This window comes from Ranitomeya imitator, chromosome 6, assembly GCF_032444005.1.
Source record: "Ranitomeya imitator isolate aRanImi1 chromosome 6, aRanImi1.pri, whole genome shotgun sequence".
Taxonomy (NCBI): Eukaryota; Metazoa; Chordata; class Amphibia; order Anura; family Dendrobatidae; genus Ranitomeya; species Ranitomeya imitator.
In genome coordinates, this window is record NC_091287.1 from 24917195 (window position 1) to 24935396 (window position 18202).

At 49.4% G+C, this 18202-nt stretch overlaps 1 protein-coding gene across 10 annotated transcripts in view; it reads right to left on the reverse strand.

Annotated features, from left to right (window-relative positions):
* PHF14 (PHD finger protein 14) overlaps window positions 1–18202 on the reverse strand; it is a 263915-nt gene that overhangs the window by 129763 nt on the left and 115950 nt on the right. The gene's annotated exons all lie outside the window — the stretch shown is intronic.

Here is an 18202-nt window from a genome sequence, read left to right on the forward strand (position 1 = left end):
AACGGGTTCAGATTCTGGCCAGCAAGCTGACAGGCCGGGCAGCGGACGCCTATCGCACGGTACCTGATGAGGACTGTATGGACTATGAGCAGATCAAAGAAGTGATCTTGGCCCGGTATGCGCTGACACCAGAGGCATACCGCCAAAAGTTCAGCGGACTTATAAAACGAGTAACCGATACCCACGCTGAATGGGCATGTAAATTAAGGCGGTCACTGCTACAGTGGGTACAAGGGAGCCAAGCAACCACTAAGGAGGACGTCCTCCAGCTCTTCTTGCTAGAACGATTCTTTAATCGACTAAACCCCGACACATAGGAATGGCTTTGGGACAGGCGGCCAATGACTCTTGAGGAAGCCGCTCGTCTGGCCGATGAACATCATGACGCCAGGAGGCCTCAGTTGTCAGGATCAAAGATGGTCACTAGGGGTCCGCCCATGGACCTGGAGGGCCCCAAACCACCGAAGATTGTAGGGGGACCAGCTAGAAACCCGGCCTACCACAGTTCCCCTGGGGCGCGATGCCACACCTGCCGTCAGCTGGGCCACCTGCAAAGACAATGTCCCTACCGGACTCAGCATACCCAGTGGCCAAAGGCGGGAACAGCTACCTTCTGCCGGGCCGCTGTACACTGCTACCAAGGTGAAGCTGACCCGGCATTGGGGGCTACAAATAACCAAGGGGTGGAAGACATGGAGGAAGTGCTGCATGAAGTAGACCCCGTGCAGGCAGCCCGGGCAGATAATCGACAACAGCATCGACAGGTCGTGTGGGTTAATGGGAAACGCATGCAGGGACTAAGAGATTCCAGAGCAACTTTGACCCTTGTGAAGCCTCATCTCGTCCGGGACCAAGGGAAGACGGACCGGACAGTGGCAGTCCGTGTAGCAGGGGGAGCCATACATCGACTGCCCACTGCCAGGATTCACCTGAACTGGGGAGCTGGGGATGTTGAGGTTGGCTTGATGGAGGATTTGCCTGCAGACGTTTTGCTGGGAAATGACTTGGGGCCCATGTTGTCTGCCTTCTCGGTTGCCCCTCTGGCTGAGACATATCCTGTGACCACCCGGAGACAAGCTCGAGCTGCAGAGGCGGAATCACACTCAGAGGAGGCCCAGGTAAGACATCCCAGCCCTACACGTATTCCCATAGCCAGGCACATTTCTTGGGCCACCCCAGGTGAATTTAAGAGGGAGTTACTTGAGGATCCTTCATTGGAGGGATATCGTGGGTAGGCACAGGAGGGGAGAAGGGTACTGGAAGGGGAACAGTTTATATGGAAGCAGGGACTCCTCTACCGGATCACAGAGCAGCACCACACAGGGACGAGCCTCACTATAAAAAGACAGCTGGTAGTTCCCAAGAAGTATAGGCAGGAGTTACTGCGAATCTCTTATGACATACCCTTGGCCGGGCACTTCGGCGTCAGTCGCACCAGGCATCGTCTGAGACAAAACTTCTTTTGGCCGGGGGTAACCTATGATGTTCGTCAATACTGCCAGACCTGTGACAGTTGCCAGCGCATTGGCAAGAGGGGAGATCGATGCAAGGCCAAATTACGCCCACTCCCCATTGTGGAGGAACCATTTAGCCGAGTAGCGGTCGATCTGATAGGGCCGTTAGCCAAACCCGGTCCGTCAGGGAAAAGGTATATATTGACAGTGGTAGATTATGCCACACAGTATCCAGAGGCGGTTGCGTTACCTAACATACTGGCAGAGACGGTGGCGGCTGCCTTGCTCCAGGTTCTCACGGGTTGGATTTCCCCGGGAGATTATCTCAGACCAGGGTACCCAGTTTACAGCAGAGGTGACCAACCAACTGTGGAAGCTGTGCGGCGTAAAGTCCATTAGAAGCACCCCGTACCACCCGCAAACCAATGGGTTGTGTGAACGCTTTAACGGGACGTTAAAACAACTAATTGGGACTTTTACCAGGACCTACAGGGACTGGGAGAAATTCTTGCCTCACCTCCTGTTTGCCTATCGAGAGGTGCCCCAAGAATCCACGGGGTTCTCCCCATTCGAACTGGTATAAGGGAGACGGGTAAGGGGACCCCTAGACTTAGTGCTAGAACACTGGGAAGGGGAGGGCACCATAGAAGGGGTACCTATTGTACCCCATGTGCTGGAATTCTGGGACCGCCTACAGGAGCTGAGCCAGGCTGTACGTGGGAACATGCAGGTGGCCCAGCGGCGCCAGCACGTATGGTACGATTGGAGGGCCAGAGAGCGCACCTTGGAAATAGGGCAGAAGGTCCTGGTGTTAGAGCCCACTAGGCAGAACAAGTTCCAAGCTGCATGGCAGGGGCCCTACCAGGTGGTGGGGAAAATAGCCGACACCACCTATAATGTCGCCGATTGTGACGACCCCAAGGTTATCCGTATGTTCCACGTGAATATGCTGAAGCCCTATCGGGAGCACCCTGAAGAGGTAGTGGCCATCTGTGCACCTGAAGCAGAGGATTTAGTCGGACTTCCCTTGCCTGATGTCTTAGGGGAGAGGACTCAGTCTAAAACATGGGACCAGGTACACTGGGATGAAGACTTAGGTCCCCGGGAGAGACAGCAGGCGGAGGAGTTGTTGAGGCAGCGAAAGAGGATGTTTTCGGGGAAACCCGGGTACACTCACCTGGCACAACACAAGGTTGAGACCCAGGATCAGACCCCCCTGCGACAACCCCCCTTCCGCGTCCCTGAGTCTGTACGAGAGGGGATGCAACAAGAGATACAAGAGATGTTGCGTTTAGGGGTCATTGAAGAGTCAGATAGTCCCTGGGCATCCCCCGTAGTCTTAGTGCCCAAGAAGGATGGGACTACACGGTTTTGTGTAGACTATCGTAAGCTCAATGAGAAAACAGTGACGGATACGCATCTCATGCCGCGTGTGGATGAATTGTTAGACCGGCTGGCAGGGGCAAAGTATTTGACCACCATCGATCTATGCAAAGGCTACTGGCAGATTCCCCTTAGTCCTGATGCTATTCCCAAGTCGGCATTTGTCACCCCGTTTGGCCTATTCCAGTTTCGAGTTATGCCATTCGGGATGAAGACTGCCCCGGCGACCTTTCAGAAGCTGGCTGACCGGCTTCTGGATGGTCTCCAGGACCATGCGTGTGCCTACCTGGATGACATCGCCATCTACAGCGCGACATGGGAAGAGCATCTAAATCACCTAGAGACTGTATTGGACAGGATCCACAAGGCCGGAATCACCCGGAACCCAAACAAGTGTCACGTGGGCAAAGCAGAGGTTCAGTATTTAGGGCATTGGGTGGGAAGTGGGAAACAGAGACCAGAACCAGCCAAGATTGAGGCCATAGCCAAATGGCCCACCCCACGCACTAAAACCCAGGTCATGGCGTCTCTAGGGACAGCGGGGTATTACAGGAAATTCGTTCCCAATTACAGCAGCGTAGCCAAGCCCCTCACTGATCTGACCCGTAAGAACCAACCCCGCCAGGTAACCTGGACCCCAGAGTGTGAGGAAGCCTTCCGCCAGCTAAAGGACGCCCTCACCAATACCCCTGTATTGGCCGCACCCGATCCAACTAAACGTTTCCTGGTCCACACAGACGCTTCTATGTTTGGATTGCGGGCAGTACTGAGCCAAGTCGGGCCGGACGGCCAAGAACACCCGGTAGCTTACCTGAGTCGGAAACTACTACCCTGTGAAGTGAGCTATGCGGCCATCACGAAGGAGTGCCTGGCAATAGTATGGGCACTCAAAAAGTTACAACCATATTTGTATGGACGACAGTTTTCCCTCCTAACGGACCATAATCCCATAGTCTGGCTTAATCGGGTCTCCGGAGACAACGCCAGATTACTGAGGTGGAGTTTAGCCCTACAACCTCTGGACTTCACCATCCACTACAGACCCGGCAAACAAAACGGTAATGCCGATGGACTAAGTCGACAAAAGGAACTCGTACCAACCCCATAAACTTCGGTCATCCCCAAACCGATCCGTTAAGGATCAGACTGTGTATGCCGATCGCGTCGCTAAAAAGGGGAGCCGTGTTACAGAACCCCCCAGCACCAAGAATATTATATGTTTTACTAGATGGCAGCCCGATTCTAAAGAATCGGGAGTCTAGAATCCATATATACTTTATTCAAATGTAAGAATAATACAATTAATAAATAATAGTAAGAAAGAACAAAAATAATAGGCAGTATATGGAGAAAACACCAAACAAAAGTTCAAAATTGGTGTGAAAATGTCACTGAACCACTTCACAACTAAATATATATAGTTTTGGTAAATGGTATTATCATTTTTTTGACGAAATTCGGCAGGAGCTTGAAGAGCAACGTCACTGGGCCCGCCTCCACGCAGTAGAAACTTGCTGTGAGGTAAAAATTCAAAAATCACACCAAAATGGCGGGCGGAGTGTGTCACAGTACGGCACGTTTCTGATTGGTCGCTCGCAGCAGGCGGCAACCAATCAGACACTGGACACTGTTGACGTCACTTATCTCCGGACATTAGCTCCGGACATTAGCTCCGGACAAAGCCACGGAAGTTGGCACAAATTGCAGGAAGTAGTATTCTAGGCAATTATATATTAGATACGCCGACCAGTATCTGAAAGGGACAGTCATGGCGGCGGCTGCTATTAGACTTCTGGCTTGTGTCTGGAAGAGAAAGCCACTTAAAAGGTTCATAGACCAGAAGTCTGCGCCTTGCTGGTCAAAGATGAAGGAACGGATGCGGTTTTCTTTTTTTTTTTTTATTCATTATACTGTATATATGGTTTGTTACAGAACCCCCCAGCACCAAGAATGTTATGCAGTATATGTATGTATAATAGTTTCCATGTGAAATGCATCAGTCCACAGGCTGCGCCCCTGGACAAGATATTCTCTTTCTGACCTCCCCCCACCTTTGTAATTCCCACAGTAAATAGCGTCAGGCTCCGGCCCCCTGCGGCTTCTGTAATGTATGTCTGGCCAGCTGTTTTCCTATTGGCCTGTCCTGTGTATCTGTGTTATATATTCTGTGTGCTGAAAATAAAGTGAGTTCTTTTAGACTGGAAATACGTGGGGTAGCAGTCAGCTTTTATATGCTCTCACGTAACCAAGGAATTCCAGCCAGCATCCTTCATTCAGAATCCAGCAAAAGCAGCGTGGAACTCCTGAAACACGGGATGGTACTGAAGGAGGTACCCAGACCCCGTTACATGGTCTAAAAGCAAATATTTCAATTTTACATAAAATATAGCAAGTCACCATTTACCGCATATGTGATCTATTACCGTACTAATTATAGTCTACATATGTAGCAGTATTATAATAGTCATATTCTCGTACATAGGAGCAGTATTATAGTAGTTATATTCTTATATATAGGGGAAGTATTATAGTAGTTATATTCTTGTACATAGGGGCAGTATTATAGTAGTTCTATCCTTGTATATAGGAGCAGTAATATAGTAGTTTTATTCTTGTACATAGGAGCAGTATTATAGTAGTTATATTCTTGTACATAGGAGCAGTGTTATAGTAGTTATATTCTTGTACATAGGGGCAGTATTATAGAAGTTATATTCTTGTACATGGGGTAGTATTATAGTAGTTATATTCTTGTACATGGGGCAGTATTATAGTAGTTATATTTTTGTACATAGGGGCAGTATTATAGTAGTTATATTCTTGTACATAGGGGCAGTATTATAGTAGTTATATTCTTGTACATAGGAGCAGTATTATAGTAGTTATATTCTTGTACATAGGAGCAGTGTTTTAGTAGTTATATTCTTGTACATAGGGGCAGTGTTATAGTAGTTATATTCTTGTACATAGGAGCAGTATTATAGTAGTTATATTCTGGTACATAAGGGCAGTATTATAGTAGTTATATTCTTGTACATAGGGGCAGTGTTATAGTAGTTATATTCTTGTACATAGGAGCAGTGTTATAGTAGTTATATTCTTGTACATAGGGGCAGTATTATAGTAGTTATATTCTTGTACATAGGGGCAGTATTATAGTAGTTATATTCGTGCATATAGGAGTATTATAGCAGTTATATTGTTGTACATAGGGACAGTATTATAGTAGTTATAATCTTATATGTAGGAGCAGTATTATAGTAGTTATATTCTTGTACATAGGAGCAGTATTATAGTAGTTATATTCTTGTACATAGGAGCAGTATTATAGTAGTTATATTCTTGTACATGGGAGCAGTATTATAGTAGTTATATTCTTGTACATAGGTGGCAGTATTATAGTAGTTATATTCTTGTACACAGGAGCAGTATTATAGTAGTTATATAATTGTACATAGGGGCAGTATTATAGTAGTTATATTCTTGTACATGGGGCAGTATTATAGTAGTTATATTCTTGTACATAGGAGCAGTATTATAGTATTTATATTCTTGTACATAGGGGCAGTATTATAGTAGTTATATTCTTGTACATGGGGCAGTATTATAGTAGTTATATTCTTGTACATGGGGCAGTATTATAGTAGTTATATTCTTGTACATGGGACAGTATTATAGTAGTTATATACTTGTACATAGGAGCAGTATTATAGTATTTATATTCTTGTACATAGGGGGCAGTATTATAGTAGTTATATTCTTGTACATAGGAGCAGTATTATAGTAGTTATATTCTTGTACATAGGGGCAGTATTATAGTAGTTATATTCTTGCATATAGGAGAAGTATTATAGTAGTTATATTCTTGTACATAGGAGCAGTATTATAGTAGTAATATTCTTGTACATAGGGGGCAGTATTATAGTAGTTATATTCTTGTACATAGGGGCAGTATTATAGTACTTATATTCTTGTACACAGGAGCAGTATTATAGTAGTTATATTCTTGTACATAGGGGCAGTATTAGGCTGCCGTCACACTAGCAGTATATGGTCAGTATTTTACATCAGTATTTGTAAGCCAAAACCAGGAGTGGAACAATTAGAGGAAAAGTATAATCTACGTACAATATAAGGGTCACTTCCGTTTGTCTGTCTTTCTGTCTGTCACGGATATTCATTGGTCGCGGCCTCTGTCTGTCATGGAATCCAAGTCGCTGATTGGTCTCGCCAGCTGCCTGTCATGGCTGCCGCGACCAATCAGCGACGGCCCCAGTCCGATTAGTCCCTCCCCTGCAGTCAGCGCCTGCTCCATGCTCCCCGCAGTCACCGCTCACACAGGGTAATGCCAGCGGCATAACGGACCGCGTTATGCCGCGGGTAACTCACTCCGTTACCGCCGCTATTAAACCTGTGTGACCAAGTTTTTAGTATTGATGCTGTCTATGCGGCGTCAATAGTAAAAACATCTAATGTTAAAAATGATTAAAAAAATAAAAAATCATTATATACTCACCTTTCACGACGCTCCAGTGACCGCTCCATGCAAGCGGCAGGTTCCGGTGCCAAGGATGGTATGGGAGAAGGACCTGCCATGATGTCACGGTCATGTGATCGAACTACAAGGGGCCCTCGGAAGGTGAGTATATGTTTATTTTTTAACCTGTGATATACGTAACTGTCCAATATACTACGTGGCTGGGCAATATACTACGTGGCTCTGTGCTGTATACTACGTCACTGGGCAATATACTACGTGGCTGGGCAATATACTATGTGGCTGGGCAATATACTACGCGGCTGGGCAATATACTACGTGGCTGGGCAATATACTACATGGCTGGGCAATATAATACGTGGCTGGGCAATATAATACGTGGCTGGGCAATATACTACGTGACTGGGCAATATACTACGTGTCTGTGCTATATACTACGTGACTGCGCAATATACTACGTGTCTGTGCTATATACTACGTGGCCGAGCAATATACTATGTCACTGGGCAATATACTACGTGGCTGGGCAATATACTACGTGGCTGGGCAATATACTACGTGGCTGGGCAATATACTACGTGGCTGGGCAATATACTACGTGGCTGGGCAATATACTACGTGGCTGGGCAATATACTACGTAGCTGGGAAATATAATACGTGACTGGGCAATATACTACGTGACTGGGCAATATACTACGTGGCTGGTCAATATACTACGTGGCTGGGCAATATACTACGTGGGCTGGGCAATATATTACGTGGACATGCATATTCTAGAATACCCGATGAGTTAGAATCGGGCCACCATCTAGTAGAAACATATGCACCACTTCTGTATTTATCACCCACTCCTGGTTTTGGCTTACAAATACTGATGTAAAATACTGACCAAATACTGCTAGTGTGACGGCAGCCTCATAGTAGTAGTTATATTCTTGTACATAGGGGCAGTATTATAGTAGCTATATTGTTGTGCATAATAATAATCTTTTTATTTATATAGCACCAACATATTATGCAGCGTTTGACAGTGTGCACGCATAGGGCTCAGTATTATAGTAGTTATATTCTTGCACATGGGGTCAGTATTCTAGTAGGTATATTATTGTACAAAGAAAGGGGTAATATTATAGCAGTTCTAGTCTAACATGTATTTTTTTTTCTTTCGTTGTCCACCAGCATCTGCATGAACAGATAGGAAAGCTAGCAGAACAGTTAACCAGAAAAGAAAAAAAAAAATCAAAACCCACTGCTCAAAAAAATAAAGGGAACACAAACAACAGAATATAACTCCAAGTAAATCAAACTTCTGTGCCATCAAACTGTCCACCTAGGAAGCAACACTGATTGACAATCAATGTCACATGCTGTTGTGCAGATGGAAAAGACAACAGATGGAAATTATTGGCAATTATCAAGACACCCTCAATAAAGGAGTGGTTCTGCAGGTGGGGACCACAGACCACATCTCAGTACCAATGCTTTCTGGCTGATGTTTTGGTCACTTTTGAATGTTGGTTGTGCTTTCACACTCGTGGTAGCATGAGACGGACTCTACAACCCACACAAGTGGCTCAGGTAGTGCAGCTCATCCAGGATGGCACATCAATGCGAGCGGTGGCAAGAAGGTTTGCTGTGTCTGTCAGCGTAGTGTCCAGAGGCTGGAGGCGCTACCAGGAGACAGGCCAGTACACCAGATGTGGAGGGGGCCGTAGGAGGGCAACAACCCAGCAGCAGGACCGCTACCTCAGCCTTTGTGCAAGGAGGAGCACTGCCAGAGCCCTGCAAAATGACCAAATAGTTAGAAACCGACTCCTTGATGGTCTGAGTGCCCAATGTCCAGAGATGGGGGTTGTGCTCACAACCCAAAACCATGCAGGACGCTTGGCATTTGCCACAGAACACCAGGATTGGCAAATTCGCCACTGGCGCCATGTGGTCTTCACAGATGAAAGCAGGTTCACACTGAGCACATGTGACAGACGTGACAGAGTCTGGAGATGCCGTGGAGAGCGAACTGCTGCCTGCAACATCCTTCAGCATGACCGTTTTGGCAGTGGGTCAGTAATGGTATGGGGTGGCATTTCTTTTCAGGGCCGCACAGCCCTCCATGTGCTCGTCAGAGGTAGCCTGACTGCCATTAGGTACTAAGATGAGATCCCCAGACCACTTGTGAGACCATGTGCTGGTGCGGTTGGCCCTGGGTTCCTCCTAATGCAGGACAATGCCAGACCTCATGTGGCTGGAGTGTCTCAGCAGTTCCTGCAAGATGAAGGCATTGAAGCTATGGACTGGCCCGCCTGTTCCCCAGACCTGAATCTGATTGCGTACATCTGGGACATCATGTCGCGCTCCATCCTCCAACGTCACGTTGCACCACAGACTGTTCAGGGTGGATGCTTTAGTCCAGGTCTGGGAAGAGATCCCTCAGGAGAGCAACCGATGCCTCATCAGAAGCATGCGCAGGCATTGTAGGGAGGTCATACAGGCACGTGGAGGCCACACACACTACTGAGCATCATTTTCTTTTCTTGAGGAATTTCTACTGATGTTGGATCAACCTGTAATTTGATTTTTCACTTTGATTTTGAGCATCATTCCAACTCCAGATCTCCGTGCGATATTAATTCTGATTTAGACTGATCATTTTTTATTCTTCTCGACACATTCCACTATGTAATGAATAAAGATTTGCAACTGGAATATTTAATTCAGTGATATCTAGGATGTGGGATTTTAGTGTTCCCTTTATTTTTTTGAGCAGTGTATTATGTGAGTATGTTACTTCTAGGCTAAGATGTGATTGCGGGAAGTCCCAGGCCTTGGGCTACTGACTGAACTATGGAGACATACAGACGAAAGGAGGTTCCCTTCAGAGTACCTAGTGTAGATCCCAAATATCAGCTACTTTAATATACAGATCCTACATAACTGGGTTTGTTCTGTGTCTACATATAGGCCCATATCTACAAGACAGGTAGGACACATCAACTGCATGTCAGAGTCCATAAAAAAAGATCCAATCAACATAGTTGTGGCTACAAAATATTTCCAGCTCCAACGGTGCCGATTCACGGGTGTCAATAAGACACTTCTCTCCTTGTGGCCTTGCGTGGACCATAACAAGACCTCCCATGTGAGCAGCCAATCAGCAGCCACTTCCTGTGCCTTTCAGTCCCTGCAATCAGTGGTCCGCCCTGGTGCAGGAGCGGGCACAGATGTATAAGTTTGGTCGCCATGTAAAATAGTCATAAAAAGTGTATCTCAGCACAAAGCCAGAACCTAGGACACGTGGTGCTCTGCTACATTCATTAATAAACCCGCCTTCTGCAGTCCTCGGAAGGCACTTTCCCGCATTTCTGCTATTGCTCTGCACATTAATACCGCATATAGTACTTGCTAAATATACGGCTTTAATTAACCATTATATCGTTAAGCAAATAAAACCCAGATCTTAAAACCTACTCGACAGACACAGAGGATTTCCAATTCCACCCCCAAAAAACAGTGATAGATTGTGTTTCTGCAGCTTAACCATTTCCAAAAAAATTTCCTGTGTTGCTTTTCGGTGCGGTCTCCATGATGGATATTAATGTAGGCCGGGTTTTATGTATTCCTTCTCCTTAACAATTTATCCTTTAGTCAGTGACCTTTCGGGGGGCCGAGCTCTACCAGTACATCGCTCTCTTTCCCAATAATACGCCTCGACAAATGACAAGCGGCACGCCGTATATATCTCAAGCCTGCGCTCTCTGTAAATTTTAATTAGAAAGGATGCTTCACTGATTTAGATTTCTCCCTAGTATGCAATTACTACTGAGGAACAACATAAATTAAAACCTAAAAAGAAATATTCCAGTGTACGCTGGGTGCAGGCATATTCTGATCCTTTCCCCAGTCACACTTTACATTCAGCTGCGCAATGCAACTATATGACCATTTATTGCTACCGCCTAACATGGCACTGCCTGCGCCGCTGCACCGCCGGGGAACCAACCTGTCTGAGACAGCGGAGGAGGGGCGTCCGAGACAAGACAGCGGAGGAGGGGCGCCCGAGACAGACAGCGGAGGAGGGGCGCCCGAGAGAGACAGCGGAGGAGGGGCGCCCGAGAGAGACAGCGGAGGAGGGGCGCCCGAGAGAGACAGCGGAGGAGGGGCGCCCGAGAGAGACAGCGGAGGAGGGGCGTCCGAGACAAGACAGCGGAGGAGGGGCGCCCGAGACAGACAGCGGAGGAGGGGCGCCCGAGAGAGACAGCGGAGGAGGGGCGCCCGAGAGAGACAGCGGAGGAGGGGCGCCCGAGAGAGACAGCGGAGGAGGGGCGCCCGAGAGAGACAGCGGAGGAGGGGCGCCCGAGAGAGACAGCGGAGGAGGGGCGCCCGAGAGAGACAGCGGAGGAGGGGCGTCCGAGAGAGACAGAGGAGGAGGGGCGCCCGAGAGAGACAGCGGAGGAGGGGCGTCCGAGAGAGACAGCGGAGGAGGGGCGTCCGAGAGAGACAGCGGAGGAGGGGCGCCCGAGAGAGACAGCGGAGGAGGGGCGTCCGAGAGAGACAGCGGAGGAGGGGCGTCCGAGAGAGACAGCGGAGGAGGGGCGTCCGAGAGAGACAGCGGAGGAGGGGCGTCCGAGAGAGACAGCGGAGGAGGGGCGTCCGAGAGAGACAGCGAAGGAGGGGCGTCCCAGAGAGACAGCGAAGGAGGGGCGTCCGAGAGAGACAGCGGAAGAGGGTCGTCCGAGAGAGACAGCGGAGGAGGGGCGCCCGAGAGAGACAGCGGAGGAGGGTCGTCCGAGAGAGACAGCGGAAGAGGGGCGTCCGAGAGAGACAGCGGAGGAGGGGCGTCCGAGAGAGACAGCGTAGGAGGGGCGTCCGAGAGACAGCGGAGGAGGGGCGTCCGAGAGACAGCGGAGGAGGGGCGTCCGAGAGAGACAGCGGAGGAGGGTCGTCCGAGAGAGACAGCGGAAGAGGGGCGTCCGAGAGAGACAGCGGAGGAGGGGCGCCCGAGAGAGACAGCGGAGGAGGGGCGACCGAGAGAGACATGGGAGGAGGGGCGACCGAGAGAGACATGGGAGGAGGGGCGACCGAGAGAGACAGGGGAGGAGAGGCGACCGAGAGAGACAGGGGAGGAGGGGCGTCCGAGAGAGACAGCGGAGGAGGGTCGTCCGAGAGAGACAGCGGAAGAAGGTCGTCCGAGAGAGACAGCGGAGGAGGGGCGCCCGAGAGAGACAGCGGAGGAGGGGCGTCCGAGAGAGACAGCGGAAGAGGGGCGTCCGAGAGAGACAGCGGAGGAGGGGCGCCCGAGAGAGACAGCGGAGGAGGGGCGTCCGAGAGAGACAGCGGAGGAGGGGCGTCCGAGAGAGACAGCGGAGGAGGGGCGTCCGAGAGAGACAGCGGAGGAGGGGCGTCCGAGAGAGACAGCGGAGGAGGGGCGTCCGAGAGAGACAGCGTAGGAGGGGCGTCCGAGAGACAGCGGAGGAGGGGCGTCCGAGAGACAGCGGAGGAGGGTCGTCCGAGAGAGACAGCGGAAGAGGGGCGTCCGAGAGAGACAGCGGAGGAGGGGCGCCCGAGAGAGACAGCGGAGGAGGGGCGTCCGAGAGAGACATGGGAGGAGGGGCGACCGAGAGAGACATGGGAGGAGGGGCGACCGAGAGAGACATGGGAGGAGGGGCGACCGAGAGAGACAGGGGAGGAGAGGCGACCGAGAGAGACAGGGGAGGAGGGGCGTCCGAGAGAGACAGCGGAGGAGGGGCGTCCGAGAGAGACAGCGGAGGAGGGGCGTCCGAGAGAGACAGCGGAGGAGGGGCGTCCGAGAGAGACAGCGGAGGAGGGGCGTCCGAGAGAGACAGCGGAGGAGGGGCGTCCGAGAGAGACAGCGGAGGAGGGGCGTCCGAGAGAGACAGCGGAGGAGGGGCGTCCGAGAGAGACAGCGTAGGAGGGGCGTCCGAGAGACAGCGGAGGAGGGGCGTCCGAGAGACAGCGGAGGAGGGGCGTCCGAGAGAGACAGCGGAGGAGGGGCGTCCGAGAGAGACAGCGGAAGAGGGGCGTCCGAGAGAGACAGCGGAGGAGGGGCGCCCGAGAGACAGCGGAGGAGGGGCGTCCGAGAGAGACATGGGAGGAGGGGCGACCGAGAGAGACATGGGAGGAGGGGCGACCGAGAGAGACAGGGGAGGAGGGGCGTCCGAGAGAGACAGCGGAGGAGGGTCGTCCGAGAGAGACAGCGGAGGAGGGTCGTCCGAGAGAGACAGCGGAAGAGGGTCGTCCGAGAGAGACAGCGGAGGAGGGGCGCCCGAGAGAGACAGCGGAGGAGGGGCGTCCGAGAGAGACAGCGGAGGAGGGGCGTCCGAGAGAGACATGGGAGGAGGGGCGACCGAGAGAGACATGGGAGGAGGGGCGACCGAGAGAGACAGGGGAGGAGGGGCGACCGAGAGAGACAGGGGAGGAGGGGCGTCCGAGAGAGACAGCGGAGGAGGGTCGTCCGAGAGAGACAGCGGAAGAGGGTCGTCCGAGAGAGACAGCGGAGGAGGGGCATCCGAGAGAGACAGCGGAGGAGGGGCGTCCGAGAGAGACAGCGGAGGAGGGGCGTCCGAGAGAGACAGCGGAGGAGGGGCGTCCGAGAGAGACAGCGGAGGAGGGGCGTCCGAGAGAGACAGCGTAGGAGGGGCGTCCGAGAGACAGCGGAGGAGGGGCGTCCGAGAGAGACAGCGGAGGAGGGTCGTCCGAGAGAGACAGCGGAAGAGGGGCGTCCGAGAGAGAGACAGCGGAGGAGGGGCGCCCGAGAGAGACAGCGGAGGAGGGGCGTCCGAGAGAGACATGGGAGGAGGGGCGACCGAGAGAGACATGGGAGGAGGGGCGACCGAGAGAGACATGGGAGGAGGGGCGACCGAGAGAGACAGGGGAGGAGAGGCGACCGAGAGAGACAGAGGAGGAGGGCGTCTGAGAGAGACAGCGGAGGAGGGCTATCCGAGAGACAGCGGAGGAGGGGCATCCGAGAGAGACAAAGGAAGGGGCACGAGAGAGAATGGAGAAAGAGGGGGCCGAGAGAGATAGCGTAGGAGGGGCGACCAAGAGAGACAGCGGAGGAGTTGCGACCAAGAGAGACAGTGGAGGAGGGGCGACCAAGAGAGACAGCGGAGGAGGGGCGACCAAGAGAGACAGCGGAGGAGGGGCGACCAAGAGAGGCAGCGGAGGAGGGGCGACCAAGAGAGGCAGCGGAGGAGGGGCGACCAAGAGAGTCAGCGGAGGAGGGGCGACCAAGAGAGACAGCGGAGGAGGGGCGACCAAGAGAGACAGCGGAGGAGGGGCGACCAAGAGAGACAGCGGAGGAGCGTCAGAGAGAAGACAGAGGAGGAGGAGCGCCAGAGACACAGCGGAGGAGGAGGAGCATGTGAGAGAGAAAGAAGGAGCGTCCGAGAGAGACAGAGGAGGAGTGCCCGAGAGAGTCAGAGGAGGGGGGCCGAGAGAGATAGAGGAGGAGGAGGAGTGTCCGAGAGAGACAGCGGAAGAGGAGCGTCAGAGAGAGAAGACAGAGGAAGTGAAGCTCCTCCAGTGACTGAATGGAGCTGGCAAAAAGCATGAGAGACAAAAAGCGCTGTTCCAGGTCTGCTAGACTCAAGGAAAGAATGGAGGACATAACTCTTTTGTTGTAGCCATCTATGGAGGTCTCAGTGGTGAAACTGGAAAGATATATATCTTGGTACCCTGTTAGCCAGTTGATGGAAAAATATTTAGAATTGCGAGTCCTCAGTGGTTCATACCTTTTAATGGCTAACTGGAAAGCTGGTAACAAATTGCAAGCTTTGGAGACTACACAGGTCTCTTCATCAGGCAAAGACATAGTGGTGAAACCAACGCTGATCTTACAAGTAATAACTTTCCTATAGAAGAGAGACAAATGAGTAAATCAAGCCTGTAGAAATGGTCGCATATCCAACAAATACATCACAACTGTTAAATCAGTCGTTGTTTCACAGCTGGGATCCTAACCGTTCACAACGACAGGGAACTCATGTCCTTTGTTCGCCCGTTTTTTGTCCAGACCTAAATATTTCATCCAGGAGCACCAAAGGACAATGATGAAGATAGGAAAGTGCTGATCTTGACTATTATTCTCTCATAAAGAACAATCAGCATGTGTGACCAGTCAATCTAATCTTCTCCTGTTGGGTGGGAAAAACTGTAAAACTAGAAAAAAGTCCCCCCCCGTCCCCATTCCGCTGATCTGTGGAGGGACCAAGAATGGAACAAAGAAAAAAAATATCTAGCACTTCTCAATCTTCCCTTGGAAAGGTGATAAAGGTGTAGTCAAGCCTACGGAAATGTTCACCTACCCTCTGGAAGCGTCAGTGATTGCTCTTGGGTGGGATACTTACTGCTCACTGTTTTTCTGGCATGAAGACAGCGGCTCTGATGGAGACAGCCAAGCTCTAAAGTTGACCATCATCATTACTTTCATGGGGCTTCAAGGTCTATGCGCAACCTGGAAGTCCAAGTAACTTCTTTTGGCTTAGAAGAACAATGCTGGGAAAAAGACCCCCTTTTTTCCAATGAGTGGAGGTCCCCAGAGAAGGAACTTGCACCGATCTAACGAATGACGCCATACAATTACGTGATCGCTTTAGCAAGTGGCTGCCTCTAGTTGCCACAAAGATCACTGGCTAAAAAAAAAAAAAAACAAACCCAAAGATCAGAGACACCATGATCGTCAGTGATGAAGCAGCAAGGAACGGTTGGATTGGCATTGTAGAACATTTCTTTAATTTCTGGTATCAGATACTTTAAAATGTAAAATAAAATGCGTAAAATTTTGAATACGAAAGAAATTAATACGGACAAAAATAAACAAAAGTACATAGACCGAAGGAAGGGAACGCAACCAACGACTCAATACTTTGACGGATGTTTCCATTATTTTTAAAACAAAGGAGGGAAAAAAAGACAGAAAAATAAAATGCCAGCATTAAATCACGGCACAGCTCTCCATGTCTAGACTGAACAAGGAAAGGTTAGGGCTTCTTCCCGCACATCCCATCCGGTGGTTGAAGGCATATCTCTACACAACGGTTCAAGGAGCCCCACTGACTGCCGCTCTCCCCGGCCTTAATGTGGCAGCTGACGGATGACGGCATTTTGAGGAAACCACAGAGCGGTAATTTTGCCGACTATCTGAGCGAAAGCAATTCTATGATTCAGGATAAGTACTGTGTTTATGAGGACGGGGGAACAGTCAGACGGTGGCGGAGCGCTCGCTTTGTTTAGTGCGGTCGGTTCAGGAAATGTGTTTGATACGAACAAATCAGAGACGTAAAAGACGGATGAGAAGTGTATGAGCGGTTAAAGTAAATACGGGCCCATAACTAAAGCTGGGCTCTACTAAAGATAGCCATCCTCCGAGATGCAACATTACACACAGGGATATACGTTTTACTTAAAAATTGCTTCCAAGGTAATATTTTACATGGCTTCCCCATTTTCTATATCCTATATGCCGCATCTATTATCTGGTATCAGACAAGTACGGTAGTAAAACTATCAGGATCATTAGGAGTTAAATCAAATACTCCATATGGGGTTATCGGAGAATAGGACTTGATTTTTATAGTGTTCAATTAAGATGGTATTGGTCCATTTTCTAAATGTGGTATATTTATTACTAATAAACTTGCTTCTTTATACTTTTTTTTCCCTTTCTCATATCTTGTACTGCTGTTTCTTATCGGTTATACGTACAAGAATATACCGTAACTACAATAATACTGCTCCTATGTACAAGAATACAACTACTATAATACTGCCTCTATGTACAAGAATATAACTACTATAATACTGCCCCATGTACAAGAATATAACTACTATAATACTGCCCCTATGTACAAGAATATAACTACTATAATACTGCCCCTATGTACAAGAATATAACTACTATAATACTGCTCCTATGTACAAGAATATAACTACTATAATACTGCCCCGTGCACAAGAATATCTCATCTACAGTAGAGACAGACAGGAACATAACTATTCTCATGATGAACTTCTTTTAGTAACGCTTTGGCGTGCAAAGGTTTTCTTGAACCAGGAGGCTCGAGGTGCTAAATCACACAAGCTATTCATTAATTACATGTGATGGGGAGCATATGTGAGACACTAATTATTGAAACCCGACACATCAATTACAGAATTGCAGAAATCTCATCATTACAAGTGAAATATGTGAGTGCTGACAATTATTTCGCCAACGGATCCGCCATGTATTCCCTAAGGTTTCCTCACTAAATGAATGAATGACCCCAGTCAATAAGGCCCAGGGGGTTTAGAAGACAAGTAAGAAAGCCTTTGTTAAGTAAAAGGGAAGAGTAAATGAAAGGAAATAAGAGAACCATGTGCCACCCCAAACATGATCAGGCTTTGATTCATCAAGCAAATTTTGCTCATTTTCAGGCATAAAACTGCTGGAAATGTCGGAAAATATTTGCACAACTCATAACTGGAAAAATGTTTGCAACTCTTGGTGCTTTTTTACGCCTGTACTTGTCAGCACCTTTAACTTTATGAAAAGTGGGTAGTTCAGCAAAAAGAGATGAGCTCCTGCCTCCATCCCTACAGATTGTCGGTCTTGATATTTCTAAGTTGTATGTGCAGGAAAACTTGGAATAATTCTTGTGGAGGTTGATTGGCAATTTCCTATTTTCTCTTCTTGTTGCTACTAAAAAGTGAGTTTCTAGTAACATTTATAAAATGTTAAAAAGTGGGGGTAGGAGGGGATGATGCTGCAGTCTAAGCCTTTCTGTGAGATCCACGCTGCGAGAGGGGAGCCAGAGCTGCTCCAGCTCCAAAGAGTCAATGATTCAGTGCAGTTATAGATTGTTAACCTTT